Raw genomic sequence first — 26,629 nt, forward strand, 5'->3', positions numbered from 1 at the left:
TCCTTCCTGCTGGAATCCTCTCTCTGACAGGGGCCAGAACTGGATGTTTAAGGAAGAAAACAGAGATCACATATAGAGAAACCACCCAAAAGTGAATGGGAAGCATTAGCATTATGCAACTTCCCGAACTATTGATGATGTATTTTTATTTTTTAGTCCATGCATTTGTCCTGTCAGTTTTGAAACCTGCACAGACTTGTCAGGTACAGAATGGCACTTTGCCCAGACAGACCTAATTTTTGCCTAACTTTTGTTGTATAAGTCTTGAATGTCTGCTGTAGACCATTTTCTACAGTTTCTCTATCAGCTGGGAGAAGCAGGGCTTTCAGAGGGAAATTCCACTCATCATTAGCTTAGTTATTGCAGATGCTGGGGATGAGTTACTGCATGGAGATGTTTTTTCCTCCATTAACCTAGAAGGGAGCCTGACGAAAGCCTCACTTCTGACAGCTCCAGCTAGGTGACACAGATGCATTGCCAAAAGCATGCTTCTGGAATGCAAAGACACCTTTGCTCTAAATGGGTGATCCAAGGAACACAGAAAATAGAGTTAAAAGGAATCTTGAGAGGGTCCCTTTAACTGTACAGGGATTCTCTCAACATCTCAACTGAGTGATTCCATTGTTCTTTAGGATGAAGCTAGTTACTGGAATGACCTACTCACAGAATGTGTTTTCTTAATAAAGTCCAGGGCTCTGACACAATGAAAACTGAAATTAGTACAATATTTGACAACATACTTGACCTTTCCAAGAGAATGCACTACATAACAATAACAAAAACAACAAGATGTTTCAGAAAAACTGAATCTGATCATGCAGTGAACTGCTAAACAGGAATCTGACCAGAATCTTTAAAGGGGGGAGATAATTAGGCAAATGTTCAAGATACAGAGCCTCATAAGAATGTCAAATATCACAATTATCCATTTACTTGATAAAACAAGTGCTCTGTTGATTAAATTTTATTGCTCTCACTGCTTCCTGCTTTAAAGATTAAAACATCAGAATCAATTCTAAGACAGCATTTTTTTGGGAAGGGAAAGAGGTCCTCAGAGGTCAGCAGAGGTCCTCAGACAAATTCTGACCCACTCCTGAGGGCCTGTAACACCTGCTGCCCATCACAATCACAAAACCCTGAGTTCTGTGGCCTGTGCTGATGAGACGGACAGGGAGGGCCCACAGTTTTGGTTTTATCAGACCTTCTTTTGGGAAATCTCATCCACCCACCAACACCAACTATTCAATGTAGCAGTCCTCACCAGCCATAAAAGCTGGCCACTGCAGGAAGCCAGGTGAAGAACATGGCACTTATACTCTGCTTTTCTGGTTCACCAGCAATCACCTGGCTTTAGGCAAACATGAAAAACTCACAACCATTTGTGTTCCAGTCTGGTTCACCATGGTATTTCCATCTCAGTGTAATTTTATGCATCAGCACAAACCTGGAGTGACACAGGAGTTATTTCAGCCTGGCTATTTAAAGTTTCACAGAGATGAGCTGTTACAGTAGGTCTGTTTACATGAGAAGAGGGACATTGTGATTTACAGCTCATGACAGAATTTGGAAAGGCCAGCTGCTTTCACTCTGTATTACACTATCGCTGTCTCTAGCACGAACCTGACCCATCAGTTTTGGAAATCCCTCTGTTTCTACATGAGGCTATTTTCACATCTTGCAAATCATGTGTAGCAACAACAGCTACTGCCTCTGCCACCAAATCCAGATGTGTCAACTCCAGGCTTCTCTCCTGCTTATTCAGCATTGCCACTGAGCTATGCCCTGCATGGTATGGATGGTGCTGTCCTACTATGCTGCTCTGAGCTTCTTGGCTCAAGCTTTGAGTGGACTAGAAGCAACTTTAGGCTTGCTCTATCTCTACAGTGGAAAAGAAGAATGGGAACAGTGCAGCAATAGCAGCTGAGCAGTAGCAGCTGCAGTCATAATATCTGTGAGGATTCCTGGAGAGATAAAGCAAGTACAAGGAAGGGGAGGGAAAAAGTAGGAGCTCCTTTAATGGAATTATCTTTTGATATACACAGATGCCCAGGAGCTGAAGGATGCTCAGCCTGACATGTTGATATTACAAAGTTGGTCTGCCAAAGGACAGTGAATACCATTACCTCTGCTGTGCTAGGTCTTGTCCTTAGCAGCACCATTATAAACTCCCCAAGACTTAGGCCAGTTTTCAGAAATAGAAACCCGAAGTTGGAGCTACATTTAGACACTGGCATCAAATGGTGAGTGGCAGCTCTTGCAGGCTCAGAACTTTTCACAGTTAACCCACCCATGTCTCAACATAAACTTAGCTGCTCAGGTCTGTGCTTCTGTTCCTAAAATCCTTGTGTGGTGAATCCACTTTCACCTCACCCCAAATCCCAGCCCTGCCTGCTCATTAGCTTCTGATTCAGTAACCTGCCATCTAGCCTTATGTTCACAATTCCATCAGAGCCTGCTATCACCTCTCACTGTGATTTCAACTGCTGAGCAGATTAACATTCAGAGGACACAAACAATAAACATTTTGCTTCATTACTTCTAACGAATAAATAAAATGGATTCCAGAAGTCCTCCCAGCCTCTTCCTCATTCTTTATTGGTTTTGATGTACTAAGCCACAGCGTCCCAACCATGGCATATTTCTCTTACATTCCACTCACTTCACCGTGAAATGACTCAATTCAGCCAAGAAGATTTGAAATACACACTAAAGGCAGTGTAGAACAGCACCCTTACCAAGTGTGAAAAAAGAAATATAGTTCATAAACAGAGTAGAAAGCATATTTAAAACAACTTCTAATGAACTCCAGAGGCAGCAGAGCTTGAACCAGACAACATATCCCTGACATCAGCATCGGCTTTCAAAAAAATCACATTGTCCACAGGTCATATATTTCACTGCATCTCTGAAGAAATGCTAAATCAATAAAATAGCTAAAGGTTGCCAATGAATCAAGCAGTGTTCTATAAAAAGCCAAGCATTATTGCTGCGGGGCAACTTAAGAGCTGACGAAATATTTGCAAGGAAAAGGCCATCCCTCCCACTGGAGCCCATTCATATTCAGTTGTTTGACACATTCCAGCGGACACAAGTGAGCAGTACCAGGAGCTGGAGTCGTGTTGGCCTGCTGGCTCTGCTGCAGCAGCTTTTCTTGATGATGTGGGGTTTCTAACACACTGTCAGCTTGAGTGCTCCCCCTCCCTGAGCCTGGATATTAGCACCCTTATGAAAACTCAAGCTAGCATTGGCAACACATTCACTAATTAATGTCTGTGCCACCTTGGCACCCTTATATTCAGAATGCACATTCCACACTCAGCCTTCTCAAAGGGTCACAAAATTATCCATACCTGGTAGTTGTGAAATCAGAGCTGGGAACTTTTTAACAATTCACAGTACATCATTGGTTTAGTTGTTTCTGTATACACCACAGGATACAAGCCATCTTCTTGCTGAGGGGAATATACAGAGGAGAATAAAATATTAGGTGAAAGCAACTTTGATATTCTACTGCAAATCCACAAACTAAGCTTACTGGTGTCATAGACTACTTTTGGGTTTTGTTTCCTTCATGTGCTGACATCCATCTTATGGAGTGGAGTCCTTAGAAAATCAGACTATCATACTCATCCGACTCAGTTTTCAGAGAAGTAAAAATAAAGGTCTGTGTCCATTTCCTGAACTCATGCAGAACACTTTGATCTTTTTAGGCTATCAATTTTAAAAGAGAGAACAGCAGTCTGAAAGCCAAATCAGTGTTGATGGGGAGGCTAAGAACTACTGGAACTAAGATTATCTTAATTTCATGCAAAAGCTGGGACTAGAACTTTTATCTCTCAGTGTAAACATTCTAAAAAGTGCTCTCTTTTCAGTCGTGGGAACATACCATTTTTGCAGTAGTTTCAGAAAATAATAATCCATTCCAGAAATATATAGTACATATTTCATGTCTTGGTGACACAGGTCTCTATTCTGCTTTCCTGTTGTTAAAAATAAAGGTTTTTCACAACCGTACTTTCAATATGAATTTAATATTTACATATAGGCTGTTTTTGACAAAACAGGGCTTTTGGATAAGCTTCAGTGAGCACTGTGTTCAGCTCCATTACCATCACAGGCCTCTGCAGATATATCCTCCCACTGTTACCACCAACACTGACACAAGAAAAGGGGTCTAATCCTCCTCACAGTCACTCTCCTGAAAGCTTCACAGTTGGAAAAGGCCAATCTCACCTACATTTCATTACTCACCTCCAAGAATTTGAAAGTGCAGCACAATGTCAGAGAGAATTTAGGCTTTATGCATGTTTTACTAATAAATGTTTTTCAAGTTTGGCCCTACATCTATACCTATCTACCTCTACATGATTGCATGCTAGATTCACTTCTCATAGGCACTTGGCAATGGCAAAGACAACATTTTCAAGCAGATGACTTTGTGGGTGACCAAATGCTCACCAGCTAAATACACATCAAAATTGTTTTCCTTATTTTTTAGGAAGGCAGCCCAGAAAGACTTATGGATTCCAAAATGTTTACCACCATGTGTATTTCAATATTGTGCTTGTTGGCAGATGGTGATTAAAAACTTCTTTTCAGCTACCAGTTCTGTGGAACACTTACTTATAATACATCAGTTTGATCTTTCTCCTGTGATAGACCCACTGGATCCTCACAATGTATGGGTTACAAATACTTTCCATTTCTTCATACCTTTCTGATGTCATACTCTGAGATACTGAGCAGTGAGGAGCAATGTCAAACAGTATATGCTTAATTAGTCTCCTTGTAAATTCAGCAGGCATTTCCATTTATCATTGCTGTGATTTTTATTCCCTTGAAATTATCTGTTTGATCCCAATTGCTTTTTATCATTTTCCTGAGCAGAGTATTTTTCTTATAATAATTTTAAATGCATTTCTGCAAAACAGTTGTCCTTTTAGCCCTAATATTAAAAAAAATAAATTCTCTGCTGCACAGTATTTTTTTTCATTATGCTGTATTCCTTTTCTACAACACTGATTTCTTTTTCATATTCAAACCTGACACAAGTGGCATAAGTGGGTGGGATGATGAGCAAAATTCAGTCTATGTATCTTCAAGCACAGAAAGACTAAACCAAAATTTAATTAGGCCTAAGTAAGAAAAGCTGTACTGCAGCAATGACAAAGCAGAGCATCTCAAATGTTGAATGTGTTTCTTATAAGTGAACATTTACAGATGCAGAGGGTACAGATACAGATCTTTTCCACAAATTCTCATTCACAGAATGTCATTAACAACACCAACTCACTAAGTTTAATAAAGATAGGTGTTCTTGTAAAATTCTCATCAACATTATATATATATATTATATATATATATAGCAACATTTATATCCTTCACCTTTACAAATCTTTAGTATTAACACAACAACTATTCCCACAAAATAACTGCAGATTGGTTTGCATTGTTCAGCATTTATCAGGCTCTAAAATGAGCACAGAACATACCTAGAGTGGGACATTTACCCCTCCAAATTTCTGTGGAGTGAATCTTGTAGGTTTTATTGTGGTAGAAGGAGAAATCTATGGTAAGCACCTTTAATATTGTATTTTAGATGAGCTATATATATATGTACAAGCTCCTAACATCAGGGTGAATCTTACCACTGATTTCCAAAGCTGTTAGGCAAACCCTAAAAAGTGCACTGAACATATTCCCATTTCTTTCTCATGAGTGCAAATAATGCTGGGCACAGCATGACTCCCCCTGCTCGGGTGTTAAATGGAGGCTGGAAAAAGCAGATGGCTTTTTGTTACTGGGATGCTGAAGGTACCACAGGGAAAAGACAGTTAAGGATCTAACTAAATCAACATTTCTGCAGTAAAAAAAATGAGCCAGTGGTAGAATGTGTGCAACTTTTATAGCATTATTTGTGTTTCTTTAGGCTTGGGATATGGTATTGTAGTGCTATCACCTCTCTGGCTGAAGTGTGTCAAATCTTAAGTGTACAGATTCTGAAAGAAGCAGACTGTTTATAAAGATATATGAACAGTGAAATCTTTAAACAGTTGATGACTATGCCTACAAGACCTTTTCAGATGATATATTATGGCATGTATCTCCCTCTTTTTCTCCCCATACTATTCAAAATGTTAAAACTGTCTCTGACTCTGATCAGCTACAGCTGCTTTATCATACTTCTCAGTAGGTGTAAACTGAGATATTTCTACTGTATTTCTCAGGTTTTTCACCTCCACACGAACACTGGCTTTGCAGCTGGTGACTTGGAAACCTGTTCTGGTATCAGGATCAAGGAAAACAGTTCACAATTGCCAACCACCAAGGACTGTCAAACTTTGGACCCTCCTCCAGGAATGAGCTGCCCAAGCTCACACACTGCTCTAGTGGAGAGGCCACTGAAGGCTTGGCTACCACTGGACTCCCCCATTAGCTCCTCCTGATGTGAGCATAAAGAATTAAGTGCTCCAGCACGTTCAGTCAAGCAAGGTCACAAAGAAGAAAATTAATGTCACGTTACATTTGATCTGGTGTCAGCAAGGTCCATTTTCAATAGAGGTTGTGTCAGTAGGGCTCAAGTTATTGAACTCTTCCAGCCACTCCTCTTATCTGATTAATCTTGCTTATTATTTGATAGCTTTCAGGTGTGGTGGAGCTTGCTGAATTCCTCTGGCCACCATGGACTAGAATAATGCACTGTAATTTTGCCATTTCATTTTAAATCTCAGCTGAAAAACAGCTGTTCCCCAAGTCTATAATTTGCTGTGGCTTACTACTCCTTCTACTGTTATTTATCCAGCTAGCTATATCATTTAACTCTGTGCAGCACGTTGGAATGCAGCTTATCTGGGGAACACTAGTAAGCAGAGAATGAAGTGAGACTCTTAAATCAGATTTCACTGATGGCTTTGAAGAGCTTCTAAAAATTCTCACCTGGTGCTTCCCAATATAGTCATTCTTTATACATCTATTCCATAATATGACATGAAAGGAATTTTTGGCTTCAGTCCTTCTACTTTCTGATTCCAGCAGCTCCTGAAAATCTTTCAGATCAAAGAACCAATGGCAGTTTGTCATCTTTGCAATGATGCATTTTTAAAAGGTATAGCTGGTGCAAGAAGTAACATGTACCTTTTCTGCATCAGCGCGTTTTTCTAATTAAGTAAGATTCCCTGTTTCTGCAGGCTCGACTGGCCAGATAATGGAGTGCAGTGAGATTTGTCCTGAGCTGAATGCTGCAACAGGGACAAAATTAATGCTGGGAGAAAAATGACATGAGAGGTAAAATTAAGTGGAATGATTGCAGTGCAACTATATAATTCACTTCTAAATTATTAGAAAAATTACAAAAGTGTTAATCTTTTAGCAATTAATGTGCCAAATTAATCCCCAGTTTTTTATAGTCCATTAGAATCTAATAGAAAAACGGAAAAAATCTTGTGAAGAACCTTTCTTTAAGCAAGCTGCAGAACTTGGTTGAAAATTATATCCTTACTACTCAACACCACAGGATTTTTTATTCTTAGGGTATAAAATAAGGATACACTTGATAATGGCATTCTGTTTCTGCAAGACTTTCATATTTAGGGATTTCTAGCCAACCCATTCCTGCTTGGTGGAGTTGGGATCTTTATTTGGACCCTGCCTGCTGGGTAACATGCAACTAATTTTGTCACTGTCTGCAATGTTTTCCTTGCTATCCTTCAGATACCTGGTCAATTCAAATTGAAAATGAGCCCAGGACTGTCACTTACTGCATGCATTTATAGTAGCAAGGCAAGTGGTGTGCTCATTGCAACTTGTTCTTTAGTTAATTTTCAGTGGGGATATTAAAAAAAAAAAAAAAAAAAGAGAGAAATGTGAAAAACTGTCTTTGTTTGACTTTTACTTCAGCAGTGTGGGTTCATGATGAGTAAATTGACAGAGGAGTAGGTCTTGGGCAAGGAGATGCAGAGTAACCAGTGGCCACAGAATCCCACAAGCGTGCTACAGAAAGGCAGGCTGCACAAAAACCCTGGTCAGCTTTCAAGCTGGATTTCAAAGTGCTGCACATGCCCTTGTGGTACAAGAGCTTCTGATCAACCACGGGGATCAGTAGCTTCTCAGATATGAAGCTGGACACAGACTTAGAGACCTTATAAGGAGCAAAGGGTCTTACTTAAATATTCTTTGTGGGAAGGGAAAATGCAAATGAATGAGTCACGGCTTCAATTAACATCAAGTGCACTCTAATGGCCAGCTTCATTCTGGCTGATTCATCGTGTAAAGCTGCATGTACCCCTGCAGAACGTATAACTAGGGGTTTACTAGTGCAGTCACCAGCTTGCAGAGTTCCTCTGCTGGTGCAGGACATGAAAGTACTCTCAGCCCATGGCTGCCATGATACACTGAGATTCGGGGTTTATACTTACACAGGGCAGCACTGCACCCCCAAAAAGTCCTGTCCAGAAAGATGTGGCCATGATAAAGGTAGTCTGAAAAAACAGGCCTCTTTGCAAGAGTCATGGAGCAGTGAAATGCTATAAATAGAAAGAGAACATAATCTACATGGAGAAAGGTTCTCATTTAAAAAGTATAGAATTAATCAATACATCTCTGATCCTGTTATGCCCTTATAGTAAGGTTTTGGCCTTGAGAGGCAAGGTCCTTACTCTGACACTGTTATTAGACTAGTTCCTCTTTGCAATAAGCCAATTATTTTGGATTAATGATTAATGAAATTCAAAATATTAAAAGCCATAAGATTTCCATTTACTAGTTACTGCATCAAGACCAGTGATTGTGTGCAGTTGAAATTGAAGAAATATTTCAAAATAAAACATTGAATTCTGATTTTCTACATTAGAAATTTTCAAGAACCCAACATTATTCTACATAAATGATTTCCAGTGATTAATTATTCTCCTTGTTAGAAAGACATACCTTATTTCTCTGAATCCCAATATCCACAATCATGAATAAGTACTACAAAATTCTCTTTTTTTGTATTATTCCAGGACCAAAAATAAAGCTAGAAAAACAACTGATATCTGGTACTGGACAAAAGAGATCCCTACACAGCTTATAACTTGTACTTATACCTAATGTCTGAACTGGAGATGTGAAATCAGTTGCTACAATATTTTTCTTTCAGGAAGGAAGATATTTTTCTGCTCTAAGGAGCAAAACATAGTGACTGAAAACCTCAGGTATGATTTTATTTTTAACCAACAATTACTCACAAAATGGGACAAAGCTGAGCACAACACTTGAGTACCAAGGAAGGGCTAACAAGCAAAAGTGTACAGATCCACCACAAAGAGAAGGTCTGCTTCAAGTGATGGGGACAGATGGGAATGGATTTTGAGTACGCTGCTTTTGAGGAATGCTCTTATGAGCCAAAACACAACACTAAGAAACAATGTGCATGTGTATATTACATCACATTGCAACAGTTTGCAGAGCTATTCAACCAAATTATCTGCCAATTTTAATTCCCAGCATAGACTGCAGCAAAGATATGCAAGCTTCCACCAGCTGATGTCATAGCCCATCTTCTAGAACCAAACAGAAATGAAAATGTTTTCAACTAATGCATTAACACTGAAAATTACCATCCTACCTTTCACCAGACTTAAAATTCTTCAGCATTATTTGTCTTTCTGGTTTTAAAATCTGAAAAACAAAAAACTTTCCTTAGAAGTAAAAGCTATCATGGAGAAAGATCAAATCTGAGAGAGAGAATGCTCAATTGTTAGCCAAAAACTTCCCTGTTCATCCTTGGCTGATGCTATAGTAATAGGGAATATTGAATGTATTGAAAAACTGCAAGGTTCACTTCCCCTTTGCTGAACCTCTTCTCACTCAATGGCCAGCTAAAGGAATTCTGTCATTCCCTCATTAACACTGCTGATAATCACCTTCTGCTTTGGATCAAAGAGGCACAGGGTTGTGCTAAGGGGGAAAAAGCCATTTGGATCAGGTTTCCAAATCAGGAAAATCATAAAAATCACTGATTTTATCCCAGGCAGACATAGTATTCATAAACTCCAACACTCACATTTATTCATCCTGTTTCCTCATGGACTTCTCAAGGATTCATGTGATAGGAAATCAGCAAGTAGTCACAATGACATTTACTTTTAAGCCAAACATTGCTCCTCCTCAGCTCCTTCCCACTTATCAGCATTTTTAACCTGCTCAGATACTCAGAATTCAGAGCAATCTGTTTTAAAAACAATATTAATTCCTTTATTTCATATTAGAAAAAAGATGAGTTGTCAAGCACAATAAAAATAGTCTTCATTTTCCAGGAACAATAAAGCCAGCCTATCTAGGTTTGCATTGTTTTGCTTGTCTGAGATCCAGAGGGGCTGTCTTCCACCTTTGGCATGGAAATTCCAATGCATCCTAAATTTTATTAACACATGAGACAGCAAGACATTGTTTGTGGCTAAATTCTGCTAAGATCTCTGCTGCTAGGCAACGTGCCTTAAGCACAGTGTGAATAAGGTCAGTCAAGTTTCTAGGTCAGCAGGATGCATTCTCTGCAAGCAAAATTTGGTGGCAGACTTGATCTCACTCTTGAATCCAAGTTATCCCTTACTCTGCATCCCTCCCTGTCTTGTATTTGGTCAGCTCCTTATCAGCTTTGAAATACTGCAAGGATGAGGCACCTCCTCACACAGGCTGGTGCTCTGACCAACACAGGCATCTTGGGGAGGCCAGTAATTGCAATGCACTTTAGCCTGGAAACCTGCTGAACGTTCTGTCATGCTGCAAACACACACTGCAGACCCCGGGCAGGTGCTGGGACAGGGACTTAGGAAAATATGCTAAGTGCAAATGGAATAGCTGCAACTCCTATGAGATTACACCTGTCACACCAGGTCATGTCTGAGGACAGGCTGGAGTCACTCCAAGCCAACAAAAAGCCTCTCTGCTTTTTCTCCAGCTCCCCAGAACCTCAGAATCTGCAGGAATCCATAACTCAGTGCAGGGAACACGTGCAGTGCCCCCGCCACAGCAGAGACACACTGGCAACAAAGAAATTAAGGCTTTAGTGCTAGAGGCTCAAGGGCCAAGGGCCAAATGACTTCATGTTATGGGCCCAGATTCACCACAGCTAAATTCAGGTCCTCCACTGAGGCATCCCATCCCCAGGCTTCCTCTGTACCTTCAGGGACCAGCTCAGATAGTGTCTGCAGGTAAGTCAGATGTTTAGCCCACGTGCTTCAGCTGAATGTCTCTGATGAAACGGGGTGAACAAGGAGCACAGATCCCTTTCCTGATAACTGACCAGCTACTGGGGATGCACTACAGCTCACTGCAGCCTCATCACTGGTGACATGATGTCCCCTGACTCCAGCTAGCAACAGCTGTAGGTCTGAATCACTGGAATAGCTAAGAACCATGCCCTACACCATATTAGAAAAAAACTCAAACAGCAGTTTCCAGTTTATATGTCATATTTTCCAAAACACATTTGTCTTGAAGATATGGAGGGTTAAGAAAAATGGATTACCTGCCAAAATCACCCAAATTCTTCTTTATTTTGACAGTGGATCTAGACAAAAATTAAGTAATGAATATACAGCATATGAACATATATATGGTTGAATACTAATCCTTGCTACTGTGTGGCAAAATTCATCAAGAAGAGTTTTGATCTAGCTTTAAAACACTGCAAGCAGTGAATTGTGTCTGTGCATTTTAAATAGCCTGAATACATAATAGAGTGATTTTTTTTCCCCATTATTTCTTACATGAAAGACAGGTGAGGGGAACACACATGTAATACACATGGTGTGGGGGGTTTTGCCTCATGTCATATTATGCTATGAAAAATATGTCTGAAGTTTTATTCAGAGTTTTTGCCACTCCAAACAGAATTGTCATATTCATGTTTAAAATAAGTTTGGCCATTAAATCTTCAAATAAAAGCAAACCATTAGCTATGCTCACTATAAAGCAGCACCTGGTAGACACGCATATGAGAAGTGCTTCCTGAAAGACAATGGACCAAATGGAGATGGCAATGAAAATATTTTGCAAAACAAGAACAAAAAGTAACGCACATAAAATCCCCATTTTGATGATCAATACAGTCACTGTTACAGTGGGGGTACCCAAAATCTTCATGAAGTCAAACAAAACACTTTGAGCCAGTGACTATGTGCTGTCTAAATTACATCATTCCAGGGCAGAGGGGTTTTTCTACTACCAGATGGTTGTTGCTCCAGTTGTGGTAGCCTAGATATGTGCTGACATCTAGTGGGCCTTTACAGAATAAATACAGCCCAAACACTTATTAATTAGCAATAAAGAATAATAATCTTAGATTCACAAACATATTTTCTCGTTTTTCTTCCTTTCCCCCCACAGCGCATGGAATTGCATTCTAGATAACTGAATTTTAGTGATTATTATGTTTTTCAATATTTGTTCAAGCTGATGTTTTCTAAAGCACTGTTCCCATTGACACCATGCTGTGTCCTTTGGGAAAATCCACCTGGAGGCATTTCTTGAGTGACAATCACCATGTGTTTAAGCAGAGACTGTAAAATTGAAAATGAAATAGATGGGAGTGCAGTTCTGCATGTCTGGAGCCACAGTAGGATCTGTATTACACCTGATTTGATCAGAGGCTCCTTAAGCTATTCCTACTAAATTCAGATCAAAATTTGTCTTTAAGCAGTTGTTTACCAATTATTGTAAGTAAATGGCTACAAAAAGCCTTTAAATGATCATTTAGTTTACTACTATCTTGAAAACACCTTGCTATATTGTAGACATCAATGAATATTTATGAGATAATAGTCAAAACTCTACTTAGAAACCCACTTTCCATAGTATTTACTCCATCTTCATTCAGCACATATTTCTGTTCTTTTGCAAAACCATGCTTGCAATGCACTCCTCATTTAGGATAACTAAACTAAGGAGAAACTCCTAGAACCTTAACTACTGATTTCAAAGTAAACTGAAAGAGGAAACATGACCAGAAAATCAACTGCCTTTAGGAAGAACTGATTCAGGATACCAAAAACTCCTGCTTAGGTTTCAGCTGATTTTAGAGTCCCTGCCAATGAGAAATGCTTTTATTACTTGAGAAATAAGACGCCTGGAGGTTTTACAGTGATGTATGTGGTGAGAGAACCTCAGTCATATTCAAACCCTGAAAAGAAGGTCTATACTCCCTCCAAGGGGTCCCTGAGGCTGTCTTTTAACCAGCTTTGATTTCCAGGACCTTGTCTTTTAGGCTAAAGGAATAGGCTGCTCCAGAAGACCCCAGGTCACAGAAAGGGAGAGGAATGATATGCTGAACTTGCACTGAAGAGATTTATTCTGAAGGAAGAAAATGGAAAACACCCTCATGTCGCAGACATTTCTCCACAGAAATCCTTTTCTTTCATATTTCTGTGTCTTCGGGAGCCAGAGGCCCCCGAAGAGAAGGTAAACAATTATTATCAGCTGCTGTGGAATGCAATAGGATTCACCTTGATTGGCTCATTTTCTATGTTTATAATTAAGGGCAAATCATCAGTGCAAGCCAGGGGACTGAGTCCCTGGACACAACTTTGTTGTGGATTCTTTTCTATCTATTCTTAGCTTAGCTAGCAGCTCTGCAAACCTCTCTCTATATTCTTTTTAGCATAACTATAATGTATTATATATCATATATTAATAAATAAGCCTTCTGATCAAGATACAAGATTCACCGTCTCTCTCTCACCAGCAGCGACCCACTCAGGCCGCTGTAATATCTGGTGACCCCTCGTGTCAGAGCAAAAATTAATCTGATAAGACCAGAGGAGCAAAATTGCTGCACTGGGTAAAAATCCTGTATGTGTAGCATTTGAGGGTTGCTTTGAAGTGACCTCAGAAGGTGGATTCAAGCCAGGAGCTAAAGAACCGAAGATCCTGATTTGGACAGAGTTCACAGCCAAGGCTGACAACAAAGAGAATCTTTCTTCTGGAAAACCATCAGGAAAGATGATGGAAAGGAGCAGCAGACCTGTGGAGTTGGCCAGAGCAAGCTGGACTCTTTCAAAAGGTACTGTTCACTTTTCTATCCCTGATGAACCAGCCCTTCGTAGCTTGTGGCTGTTTGTATGGCAGACCCATGCCTTGCCAGAAGAGACTCAATTCTCCCCTTCAGAGGAGAAAAAAATAGCCCTCTGGAAACATTGGTGCAGGGAAGACGGTTTCTTTTTGTCAAAAACAGATATCTATGAATTCTTTCGATGGGCAAAGCTTTTTGGGTTCTTTGCTGATGTCTTATATGCTTTAGATGTTTTTGTCTGGGAGTGCATGGACTCGATTATCCAGTGGTCTACCTGGAGGGACGCGTGTTGCCTTCCATCTACCCAGCATTTATAAAGCTTTTCCCAGTCCTGAAGCGCAGAGCAGCTTGTTTTCAGTGGATCTCTAATTGTTATGGCCAAGCTCCGTTTCCACCACCTTTGGCAGAAGACGCGGTGGGGGAGGACATTTTTCTTCCCAGCCCCCCCTGCTTCACGGCGGGGGGGGCGAAACTTCGCGGCGCGAAGAAGTTTTTTTTACTCTTTCTCCGGAGCATGCTCAGATGGAGTTTTCTCCTTCCCCCCCTTCTCTCTCTCCGGGGGGATGGGAGCGGCCACTCAAGCCAGCGCCGGCCTCTCAGACTCCGCCTTCAGAAACGGGGGCGGCACCGGTCTCCGAGGTTTCCTCCACGGCCCTGCTAGAGCCGTCACTCCAGGAGATCCCGTCTCCGCCTCTCCAGGAGGTCCCGCCCGCGGTTTCACCGGCCTCCCTGCCCCCGCCAGAGCCTGTGTCGGAGAAGGCCGAAGAGACAGCACTTTCGTCGATTGACCTGTTGCTAAGCAACGGCGACGCTCCGCTGTCTCTTCCAGCTCCGCTGCTGCCGGTTTGCACTGCGACGGCGACTGCGACTGCGCCTCCGCAGAGGACCCCAGAGTCAGCAGCAGAAAACGGAGTTGAACCTGCGGGACCCTCGAAGCAGCCCACGGCTGATCCCACGCTCAGCGCGGTTCCCCCCCCGGTTCCGGCTCCCTCCCCGGTTCCGGCTCCGTCCCCGCTGCTTCCACCGGACGTCCCAGCAGCCGCCCTGGAGGCTGGTCTCTCCTTCAGTGGAGCAGGGGCTGCCCGCCAGCTCACTGTTGTGGCAGTCCGGCTGCCGGCTTTCAAGCTCGGCGGTTTGGGGGGTGGTTTTTCGGGGATTGTCCCATGGAGGCCGCCGCCTCTCTTGTGCCCTAGCAGCGAGGGGGAGGGGGCTCCCGAAAGTTTTGCCTTTGGTCCCCAGGCCAGTGGGGGTGGTGCCGTGATGCTGTGGGAAACAAACATTCCCAGATCCGAGATGAAGATTCTCGGGGCAGCTTCTATTTCCCTGCTGCTGGCATGCCTCAGTGGTTTAGGGGAAAGGAAGCGTCTCACTACCCGTGCTGCCATTGTGCTGGCAACAAGGTTCAGGCCCGCGGGAATGCAGAGCCTTCCTTATGGGTTTGGCCTGGGATGCTGGGCTCAGGAGGTTCCTGGGCCAGGGCCATCATTTGGCCTCCTTGTGTTTCTAGGGGTTCTGGTTTGTCCTACCGGTCCGGGTCCCCCTGTGTGAGCCAGTTTTGGGGTTCCTGGTCCAGTATGGGCCAGGGCCCCCAGGGCCTTTCCTTCTCTGGCATTGCTCTGCTCGGTGCTGCTCTTTTGCTTTTCGATCAAAAAAAAAAAAAAAAAAAAAAAAAAAAAAAATTAAAAAATAAATAAAAAAGATTGAAAATAGGCGGGCAGCAGCTCTGAAGTGCTGAAGCACTGAAGGGCCAGAAAAGGACATTCTAAAAATTGTTCAAATTGTTTCAAATTGTTTAAAATTGTGTTATGCTGTTTCAGGACCAAACAGGACTCTCAGATGTCCAAAAGAAACAACTTCAGCTGATGGACTGTTCCTGAAACTCAGCTGCATGGACTTGAATTCTCTTTGCATTGTTTCTTGCAATTTTTCTTATATTGTAGGATTGTTTTAGTGAATTATTAGTATTCTGTATTTTATAGGTGAAGGAATTTCCTGTTCATTCCACATCAGCATTTTTCTTTTATTTTTATACAATTTAGAAAGGTGAGATGTCGCAGACATTTCTCCACAGAAATCCTTTTCTTTCATATTTCTGTGTCTTCGGGAGCCAGAGGCCCCCGAAGAGAAGGTAAACAATTATTATCAGCTGCTGTGGAATGCAATAGGATTCACCTTGATTGGCTCATTTTCTATGTTTATAATTAAGGGCCAATCATCAGTGCAAGCCAGGGGACTGAGTCCCTGGACACAACTTTGTTGTGGATTCTTTTCTATCTATTCTTAGCTTAGCTAGCAGCTCTGCAAACCTCTCTCTATATTCTTTTTAGTATAACTATAATGTATTATATATCATATATTAATAAATAAGCCTTCTGATCAAGATACAAGATTCACTGTCTCTCTCTCACCAACTGCGACCCACACAGGTCGCGGTAATACCCTCATAGCTGGCATATATGTGTTGTCACTCTTTCACACAATCACTGGGGCACCTGACATGTATCCACCAGTATCCCAATAACCCACCATGGTCAGCTCCTCATGAACAGGTCATTACTTACCACTTGCATGACATTAATTTTGGAGGTATTACAATTTAAGTGGCTGCTCAGCTGGTACCCAATAAAGAGTCTTGCCACATAATGCTATTTTTCATTTTTCGCCTCAATGTAAGACCTGCTCGTGATTTATCAGCTGTAGCAAAGCACAAAGCCATAATTTTCTTTTATTGAACTCGCTCTGGGTAGCCATCACTCTGCAGAAATGCAGATGGTCATCTTATTCTTATTCTTAGCAACGGGATGAATGCCACAACTCTGCTAACAAAGACAGCAAAGCAGCCATTTATAATAGTAAGAGAAGCATTCAATTTAATATCTGTGTTAGCTGCACATAGTTGTTATAGGATTCTACTCTGCTAATACTTCAGGACTTTACAGCATTTAGGCAAATTTGCATAGCATGTGTACTGGCATCCAGGTGAGACTTCTGTGCTTATGGCAAATGAAACTGAGCTATACCCCACTATATATACAGCTGGCCTCCAACTGAACTCTAATCATAATCAGGCTTTATGATGTGTGTTTGAGGTAGTGCCATTTTTGTAATTTGTCCAGCTCTCTCTTCTCTTACTTCAGTTTTCAGGGGCTTCCACACAGTGCAGATGAAATTCTGGTTCTGGATCAGAACCAATGAACTTGAGTGAATTAAATGTATTTAACTATTTCATTGTCAATGGAATTAAGGAGATGACATGCAGCTTCCCTTTTGTTTCAAAAAACATGGATTTAGGGAATTTCTGGTGCCAGCAAAAAACACAGTTCCTCTGTTCTAGGGTGAGAAGAGTGGCAGTGAATTATTCACGGCAACTAGTGGAGTGCCCAGAGAGTCGCCCTCTGATAACCAGCGAGTTTGTGGAGAACAAAAATATGGTGTTGAATATTAAGCAGAAAGGGGCAGGTGTTTTCTAATAAGCACCCTGCTGGATCCTGCCAAAGGGCCCCCATACAGACCTTAACAGCTGAATCTGGAATGTGCTTCATTTCATCACAGAACCGGCTATTGCCACAGCAACGACTCTTGACTAATAATTCAAAGAAACAAAACAGAGATGCAAGTCAAATCCAGAAATTAGAGTATTTAATCGTTTAGAATAAGGGGAGATTTTACCTAGCATTTTCGGTGGATGGATTCAGAGCAAAAATTCATCCAACATCTGCTAATGCCACATTTTAGTATTGCCTCTTCAATCAGAGTAAATTATATAGCTTAAGTGTTCATATCACCAATTAATCTCTTCTAAATCAGATCTGCATATTAGTTGCTTGAAATAGGCTTAATATAGCCATAATTGTACAAAACACGAATACCATTTTTCATAATAATTAGGTAGTCACTTTGCCCTTTTTCCCAATTTGTCTAAATGTTCATATTTACATTAGAAGTTAGCAGTTAATTTTATCTATACAACCCTTCTCAATTACTCCATTGGTCTGTCAATAGAACCTTCAGCTTAAGGCACCAAACCTGTGCAAAGTACAAGTACTCAGTGTTCACTGTATCAATTTCCTAAGAGGTCCATTTGAGAGGACTGGAACTCTGCTCGAACAAGCACGGGTCAAGGAAGCAAATGAGATATTTCCCACTTTGGAAAAGGCTCAGTGGGAGGAACCAGGCACACTGACCATCAGATCCTTTTCTCCTAAGCTGAGAGCAGTCCAGGAGCCTGCTGTGAGAGGGCCATGGGGCCTTGCAGAGCAACTGCCTTGTGCCAAAACTACCCAAGCATTGCAGTGCTCTTCCACAGCACAATCTGAGTGCCTTATTTGCTACAAAGACCCCAAATGAGACAAGGAGATAATTACTCTGACCTCTGCTTGTTGAACGTTGATAGAGAGAGAATTGATAGCAGCACCACGAACTGTCCTCATGTTTCATTTCTTGATGTGCTGTAAACCTCTGACTTGCTGCCAAAATTTAAGGTTGCTTTATGAGATAATCCCAGCTAAGAAGTTCAGTTTCTATGCATCTTCCTGCCCTTCTGCTGGAGACAGGGGCATGATGTAGTTAGCTAAGAAAAGAAACACAAAAGCTTAAGGACTATGAATAATGATCTTGAATAAGTTCTTGCATTTGCAAAACAGAGATAATACTATTTACCCTAGTATATTAAATTTATAAAATACTTTTCCTCTGTTGGAGTCTCTAAATCCCTCATTAGACCACCAAGAATTCTCTTATATATTTCCTACTGGTTTTAATCGCCTACTCTCAATTTCAAGGATATTTTCCTAAAAAAAGAAACAACAAAACCAAACAAAAATCTGCATTTCAGAAACAAACACAGCAGCACTCAGGAAGAGCATGAGACTTGGCCTGCAATAATAACTTAAAAGATACTCTAAATGCTTTATTAATCCATGGTGTTGACAGCTCGGAATGCCAAATTATCTGTGTTGCACTGAGCCATGAAACTATCCCATGAGATACTAAAGTCCACCTTGAGACAGCATTGAAGGCAAAGCTTTGATCCTCAAGGCTGACTTGAGTAAATCATTATTTTTAAACTCTTTAATCCCTCATGCATCTGTAGCACATAATTTTAGTAATGCATTTGACTTAAAGTTCTTATTGCTTCAGAATTCAATCCAACTTCTACTGCAAATAAAGTCAGAGCTCCCAGGGGCTCCAGAGAGAAGAATTACTCCTGCTCTACTGACAATTCTCCATTGAACTGATGAGACGACAAAAACTAGTAGTCATCAGGAACCATCATTTTACATTCTTTAGGTGTTTTGTACTCTTTTACTATATTTCAGTGCAGCATTTTCTGCAGAGGAGGAGCACAAGAATTAGAAATCCAGAGGTCTTTAATTTCAGTTCTTGCTCCCACACAGGATCATGAGATGACTGCTAGAAAATAACCACCACAGATATCACACTTAGTAGCAGACAGCACCTTCCATCAGCTCAGATACACCAAGCTAAGGTTTGGGACCTTACGCACACTGCCAAATAAAGTTCAAGCTGTGTGGCATTGCCTCATCACTCTGCATAATGTTTGGCCAAGAGTTCCCCTTTAGGTCCCCTGCGGTTGCCCCATAGTCTGATTTCATAAACATTATTTAATTGTGTATTATTCTTAATTCAGAGCATTTCAAATAATGCTATGGCAGTGTCACAACTCATCAAAACAACACTTTATCAGTACAAAATGCAGGCTATAGGTTGCATTATCTGTGGTTTAACAGAACCCTTGAAGGTGCAAAACATCTTAGGATATCATTAGGGAGAGGAGAAAACAAAACTGGTCCTGACAACACAAAACAGTGCCAGACTGCAAAACAAGCATTAGCAGCCCCAAGGGTACATTCCCTGTCCCCAGTCTCTCCTGCAGCAGAGACACAGCCCTGGATCCCTGCACACTCCAGCTGCTCTGGCCCATTCTGTGGGCTCTGCCCTGCCCAGGGCTGCCTCAGGCTGCCCCTCCCTGTAGGCATACGTCTTGTGCAGCCAAATGCAAGCTCAGTTTCTGCCTGTAATGCAATGATAATAACGTTTACTCAATTTCTCTCCATAAAGTTCACCTTATCAATGCCAATATACCGTTCATTGTATTGAAAAAATATATCTTCTTTGTGAATACATATCTTCAATAAAGAGAGTAAACAGAGAGATGTTTTATATCACTGCAATTGCAAGCTGTACCTGTGATTTAGGCAGTCATTTGCCAAGTGCTGTAAAACACACCCACTTCTGAAACTGCCCTATCTATTAACTGTCAGCTCAAAATCAAAGGCCAAAATGAGCTCCTGCTGGCAAAAATAATTAGTGCCTGAATATTGCTGCAGCATTCTGCTCTCTCTGCAGTTCCTGGAAGGACAGGTTGGAGAGGGAACCCGGGGTGCCCACATGCAGGATAACCCCTCAAACAAAAGCTGCCTATGCAAAGTATCACCAGCAAAGGTGAGAGGAGCTGTCTGTGCATGATCAGAAATCCTGCACACTTACTGCTTGGCTGATCTATGTGTCTGTTAATTTTCATGGTGGTGGTGCTGTAACTCAGACATCATTGCAGTTGAAGAAAGCTTATTGTGTACGATACGCAGTGTCCTGAAATAAAGCCTGTCACTGCTGTCTCAAGCTTACATTGCTACCAGGAGTCAGCGAATCTCAGTGAACTTGACAATGTCTTTGGAAAACAAATTTCTTGCTTCTCAGAAAAACATCACGTGCTGAGTGTGAAAGGGATGGATAATACAATCCCTTGCTTTGCCTGCTCTGCTCTTTTCAACTCAATAAGTCTCAAAAAATCTCCTTGCTGGAAAAAATGAGCTGAAATATGGATGATCTGGTTCACAGTGCCAGTGCACATATGTGTCAGGGAACCTGCTTTCTAGATAGCATTTTTAAAAATCACAATCAGCTAAATGTTTCAGGTTTTTGCTCTTGCTTTCAGGGGATGAAAAATACAGATTTAGGCAGAGAAAAAGAATAATTTAAAAATAGTCAAACTTTACTAGCTTAAAGCATCATTATTATTCAGGAAACACTGTTTTCATTTAGTGCTGCACACATGGCAAGGGCAACAAATCCACTTAGATCAAGCAAGGGAAAGGATGCTTTCACTTGCCATCCTGAAAAAAAAGATGAATGCTTGTGCTCTGGGTTATGTCCAGCAGACACCATCCCCTTAAAACAAACTTGTTTATATCAGCTGCAGAAAATTATAGTCCTTCTTTCACCACCACCACATAGTGGTGAAAAAATGACCCTCAACAGAGGGTCAAACAACCATGCAGTAAGTTCTCAGTGAGCAGGTCAGTGTGCCTGCTTTTAGGTGTTTTAGATGTTGTACATCTCCCTGTTTGCTTGAGAAGGACCTCATTTTTACCATAAGGGACACTTAAGTATAATTAAATGTTTTTCATGGACTGCCTCTCAGTTGCTCCTTCTGTCACTAACTTCTCCTGTGGAAAATGCAGAAATCAGTGCTAAGAAAAATTCTGACATCATTTCAATACATTGTAAACCTCCCTGCTTAGACATGTGTAGCTTAGCAGCACCTTTCAGTCTAGTTTTGCAACAGCAGGTTAAAAATATGACCTCTGAATCCCATTTGGTTGGCTAACAGACTGAAGGCTAAGAGGGAGACAAAAATCAGAGCTCTCCAGAAGTTTGACATGCTGAATTTCCATATTGGTGGTATTGAAAAGATAGAAATAGGAAGGTAAAGAAAATGTAGTGAGACTGTCCTTTCACAGCTAAAATGAGCCATAAAATAATTGTTAATGAAGAAATTCACTTCCTATGAATACAGAATTAACAACTGTAATTCTTATATGAGAATCAATTAAGATCAGAATAATGGTAGTAATATATAAGTTTATATGACAAAAGAATTATCTTCAGCAGTCCATTAATATTAAAAAGTGTTATTAATATTACTTTAGAAAACGTTCTTGACATGTTTGTAGGTACACATTTTCATGTTTTCTGTGTAGTTATAAGTATTTAGCACTATAGAATTTGAGCACCTTACAACTTCCAAAGGAAGTCCATTGTTTTTACTTACCTTTCTTCAAGGATGGCAGAGTGTAAAGATCATGAAAAACAGTCAAAATGCTCTATATTTTGTCTATAGCTTTACATATTCACTGTAAACACAGTCCTAGTCTTCCTAGCATAATAATGTCAGTCAAAACCTTTGTTATTTCACAAAAATAAATCCACAACCAACAACTTCCAAAGCCAACTGAGAGAAATAAATGTGGCTCTAGATTCCATTTCCACCCATAAACACTGCCACTAAGGCAGCAAGGAGCAAGCCGAGCACGACCCAGAAATGATCGTGCTATTTGTACAGGGAGGTGCTCACCAGTCAACACACAGCAGAAGCTTCATGCTCTGCATTCTGTGCAGCAAGGGGATGCTGCAACCTGCCATTCAAAACAGTCCTTGGAACTGCAGGCAGCTGTGGGATTTGGGGAAAGCAGCGAGGTTGTACAGGCCAGTTTATTAGCAGAGGCAAAGAAAGAGTGTGTGCAATTGTCTTAACAAACTGTGGGCTCACACCTATGTGAGACCCAATTGCAGCCACAAGCTGAATGGAGAGAACTGAAGGCTGGTGAGACATTTCTTCTGCTGTTGGAAAAATGTCAATGACTATCCAAGAGGCCTGAAGGAACAGGGCTGAATATCAACCAGAACAGGAAGACTAAGCTGGAAAGAAGTGAAAAAATTTCATAAAGGAAAAGTGTGAACATGGGCATCAGGGAAAGATATTTATAAAATTTCTCTTCTTTATCATCTCCATCATCCCTACTTCCCTCACAGTTTTGCTTATTTGAAATACCCTCTCCCTCCAGTCATTGTCCTTCACCATTCTCTTAAAAATGCTTCAATCTTTTAAAGTCCACAGAATCTAACCTGAGCTAAGATATTAAATACATGCATCTTGAAGATGAAAGAACAAGTGAGAAGCCAGAGACAGAATAAATTAAATAATGGGAAAAATTCTGGCCATGAAAGCAAAAGGTGGGTGAGCTTATCCCACTCTTAAAAATTCATGCACTTTTCCAACATCCTTTCTAATGCAGATTGTGTTTTGTGTCTGTTCTGTGCATATAATAAGCTAAAAGATCACTCTAAAAAATGTTGTCATCAGTCCCATAACCGTCTCAAATCTACAGTAGCTTCTGCATTCTTTGTAGGATGCTGCTTAGAAAACAGATGTGCTACATCATGTTACTTGGGAAATCTGAAAGATAGGGTGAATAGGGACATTCTTCACATTAATACTTGGTCAGCTGAAGCTAAGAAATGTACATGCAGAAATGCAAAAAAATTTTTTGAAACACTGACTTTTGAATTTAAATCATTCAAAAGGAAGGGATGTGGGACTGTAGATTTTCTCCACTGACTTGGATACATAGATACATAAATCACACTGTTCTTTCAGAACCACTCCATTAAAAAATCAGACTTAGACTCACATGTGCATCAATGTGCCTTATTCAGAGTCAATAAGTTGTTTAGTAATAGTACATTCTGAGGTGTGTGAACTCTACAATAAACAATATACAGAAAAAGGGTAATATCCTTTAAAGCAGTCCATGAGTTATTTAACAGCCTCCACTCTTGTTCTGTGTCCAGAAGGCTCATGAGGGCAGCTGCACACAAAAGGAGCTAGCCTTCACCTGCTCTGTGTGATTAATAAATGCATTTAGTGGATATTAATATAATTATCCATATAGGCAAAAAACTGTTCTGTTTGTGCAAGTCCTTATCAGGATTATATATTAAAAGAGATTTAAATCATACTAATATAGCAGAATATAGCTAGTATGACTATTAATATATGCTAAGTTAATTCAATTTAATTATATTATAAAATTACATGATAAGCATATATAAAATTATATGATAAGCATATATTGTATTGCAGCTATGCCTATAAATAGAATATTACCCAGTTCCAGACATCAGTGTTTGCTTTGAGCTGCTCATGTTTGCTTGGAAAGGATGCTCCTGAGGCTGCTTTAAACTACAATCTTAATTTTGCTTCTTGTTCTTTGGACTCCTCACAGACCTTTGAATCTCAAGCAGACCACAGGATTCCACACTCTGAGAAGATTTACCACTTATAGTTAAAAGGCATCTCAAGATAAACTGGACTTTCTGCTTAATTATAGTGCAGCATGGATGAATAATTCCACACACCGTGCAAGTACAGACAAGTACAGTGGAATATGTTGTCATCTTCTAACTACAAAATAATAATATAATGGAGGATGGTCAAGTCTCTAGTTCTTTTTTAGATGGACAGAAACAAAGTAAGGCATCTTTTGACACACTGGAGGAACACATCTAGAAGTGCCTTGATATAACATGAGAAAATGTGAGAATTGTGGTCAGAATGCATTTAGGTGAGTAGATAGAGGAAAAAAGCAAAGTTGGGGTTTTAATGGTGTTTGTGGCATCTTGGAGCCCCATTCTATGAACTGTGTATTTGAACTTGAACTTCCAAAGCTTTATTAGTGTGCTTCTCATCTCAAAGCAAGGGATGACCTGTAACAAATAACTTTCAGAAGACATTTATACACCCACTTGCAGTATGCACAGATAAAACTGATATAAATATAATACCATTTTTAAGATTCTAATACACACATATCTCAAAATTGAGTTGTGTAGAAAAGAGACATATGGATAAGAGCATAATTTCTTTCAAATGACATAAATTCTTATATTGGAATGAAAACATGGCATGCTGTCTGGGCTAGATACTAAATTAATTCTATTTTTTATATACACAAATATTTCATAACTTTGCTAATTTAAAAGGTTTCTACCTTTCCAAGTTTCCCAGTTATTAAAGTAAATCAATTACTTTTGAAAGGTCATACACTGCCAAGACTGTTTACAAAGGACCTGGGACTGTGTTGTTTATTATATTAAGCATCAACCATTTTTATGTGGGCCTGGGTGGCCTGAAAATAACAATTCCTGGGGCTAGATCTGAATTAGAGAACCTCTTCACAAGCTGAGGTGTCTCTGTGGTGCATCCTGGCAGTAAGTCTGAGTCTGCAGTAGAGGTGGAGGCCACACATACTTTGTCCTCCCTTTTCCTATGGAGGTAGCTGGTGCAGTACAGATTCCAGCCCTGAGCTGGTACAGATGTTTGACCAGCAGAGTAAAACACACTGCCCCAACAGCTATTGCACACCTCTTCCAAGGGAGAATTGGCCAGCCTCATGGAAATAGCTCACAACCCCCACAAATCCTACACTCCACAAACCCAGCAGCACTATACTGCAGGTTTTGGACTGGAAGCATCAAAATACACCAGGAATTTTAAGCATGTGAACTAATGAGACCTATGCATAGCTGTCTTCTGGGTGAAATATCAGAAAGATACTTACAGTGTATCAAAAAATTCCCAGATCTTCTCATGGACATGCAGAAATTTTGGCATAGAGACACTAACATAAGAAAGTTATTCAAACTCCAGCCGTGTTCAACTTTCAGCTGCTTTGTTTACAGTTTTCACAAAACTCTTAGTCTTATTAGCATTTCTTTTTATTATTAACTTGATGGACACCATGTCAATCACTACCAGACACCAAAAAATTACAATCTCTATTCCTAGAGACTGGCAGGAGTCACCCTTTCACTGGCTTTAATATGAATGTCTCAGGTTATTCTGTACAGCAGCAAATACTTCATTAGACCCCAAACTGTTCACCAAAGATTCATTTGGAATCACAGAAAAAACTGCAGCTGCTTCAGAAACAGAAGATACATTGCCATGGCAGGAATCGCAATACAGACAATGCTGAAAGAGAAAAAAAAAAAGCCAGTAGGGTTAAATTAAAAGTTCAGTCCAAACACTGCTTAGCAGTGTGAATACAACTGTCTGTCAGAAAAGGAGCATAATTTCCAACACTGTCAGTCATTTACCACAGAAAACTACAAAGTTGCGTTTTGAACTGGTCAGAGCCCAGGAGACTTCACATGAAATAAAAAGCAGAATGAAGAAATGCCAAGGAGGCAGTGAACTGTTTAAAGATCTTTCTGTTCAAGGAAAGGGGAAAAAAAGGCAGATTGAGAGATATTTAAAGGTAAAAATAAGAAAAAATCAGAAAATAAATATAATTCTAAATAATTTCTTATGTACAAACATTCCAAGTGGCCTTGTGCACACAGTAATCTCATAAGTGCTGTCAAATAATGCTCACCAGTCAAAGCACTTTCCCAAGTTTTATTGCAATTCCTTAAATTTTATAGAGGCAGTTAAAAGGGATGTGAAGCAAAGGCAGCATTCTCTTAGCCTTTTATGACAGACCTCACAAATTGCTTTATTCTAAGAAAATAGCTATACCCATTTCCTACTGTATACAATAATGGTGCTTAGGAAATAGTTACTTGAGTAAAATCAATTGTAAACCAGTATTCTTTTTATTTTATATCTGAATTGAACTCCAAAGACACAATGAGCATTAAATCCTCAACATTTCTTGGCCATGTAGAAAATTAGTAATGGGTAGGAGTATCGTGTAGTAATGGGTAGGAGTAGCTGTT

The sequence above is a fragment of the Ammospiza nelsoni genome, chromosome 1 (genome assembly GCF_027579445.1).
Source record: "Ammospiza nelsoni isolate bAmmNel1 chromosome 1, bAmmNel1.pri, whole genome shotgun sequence".
In the NCBI taxonomy this organism is placed as follows: Eukaryota; Metazoa; Chordata; class Aves; order Passeriformes; family Passerellidae; genus Ammospiza; species Ammospiza nelsoni.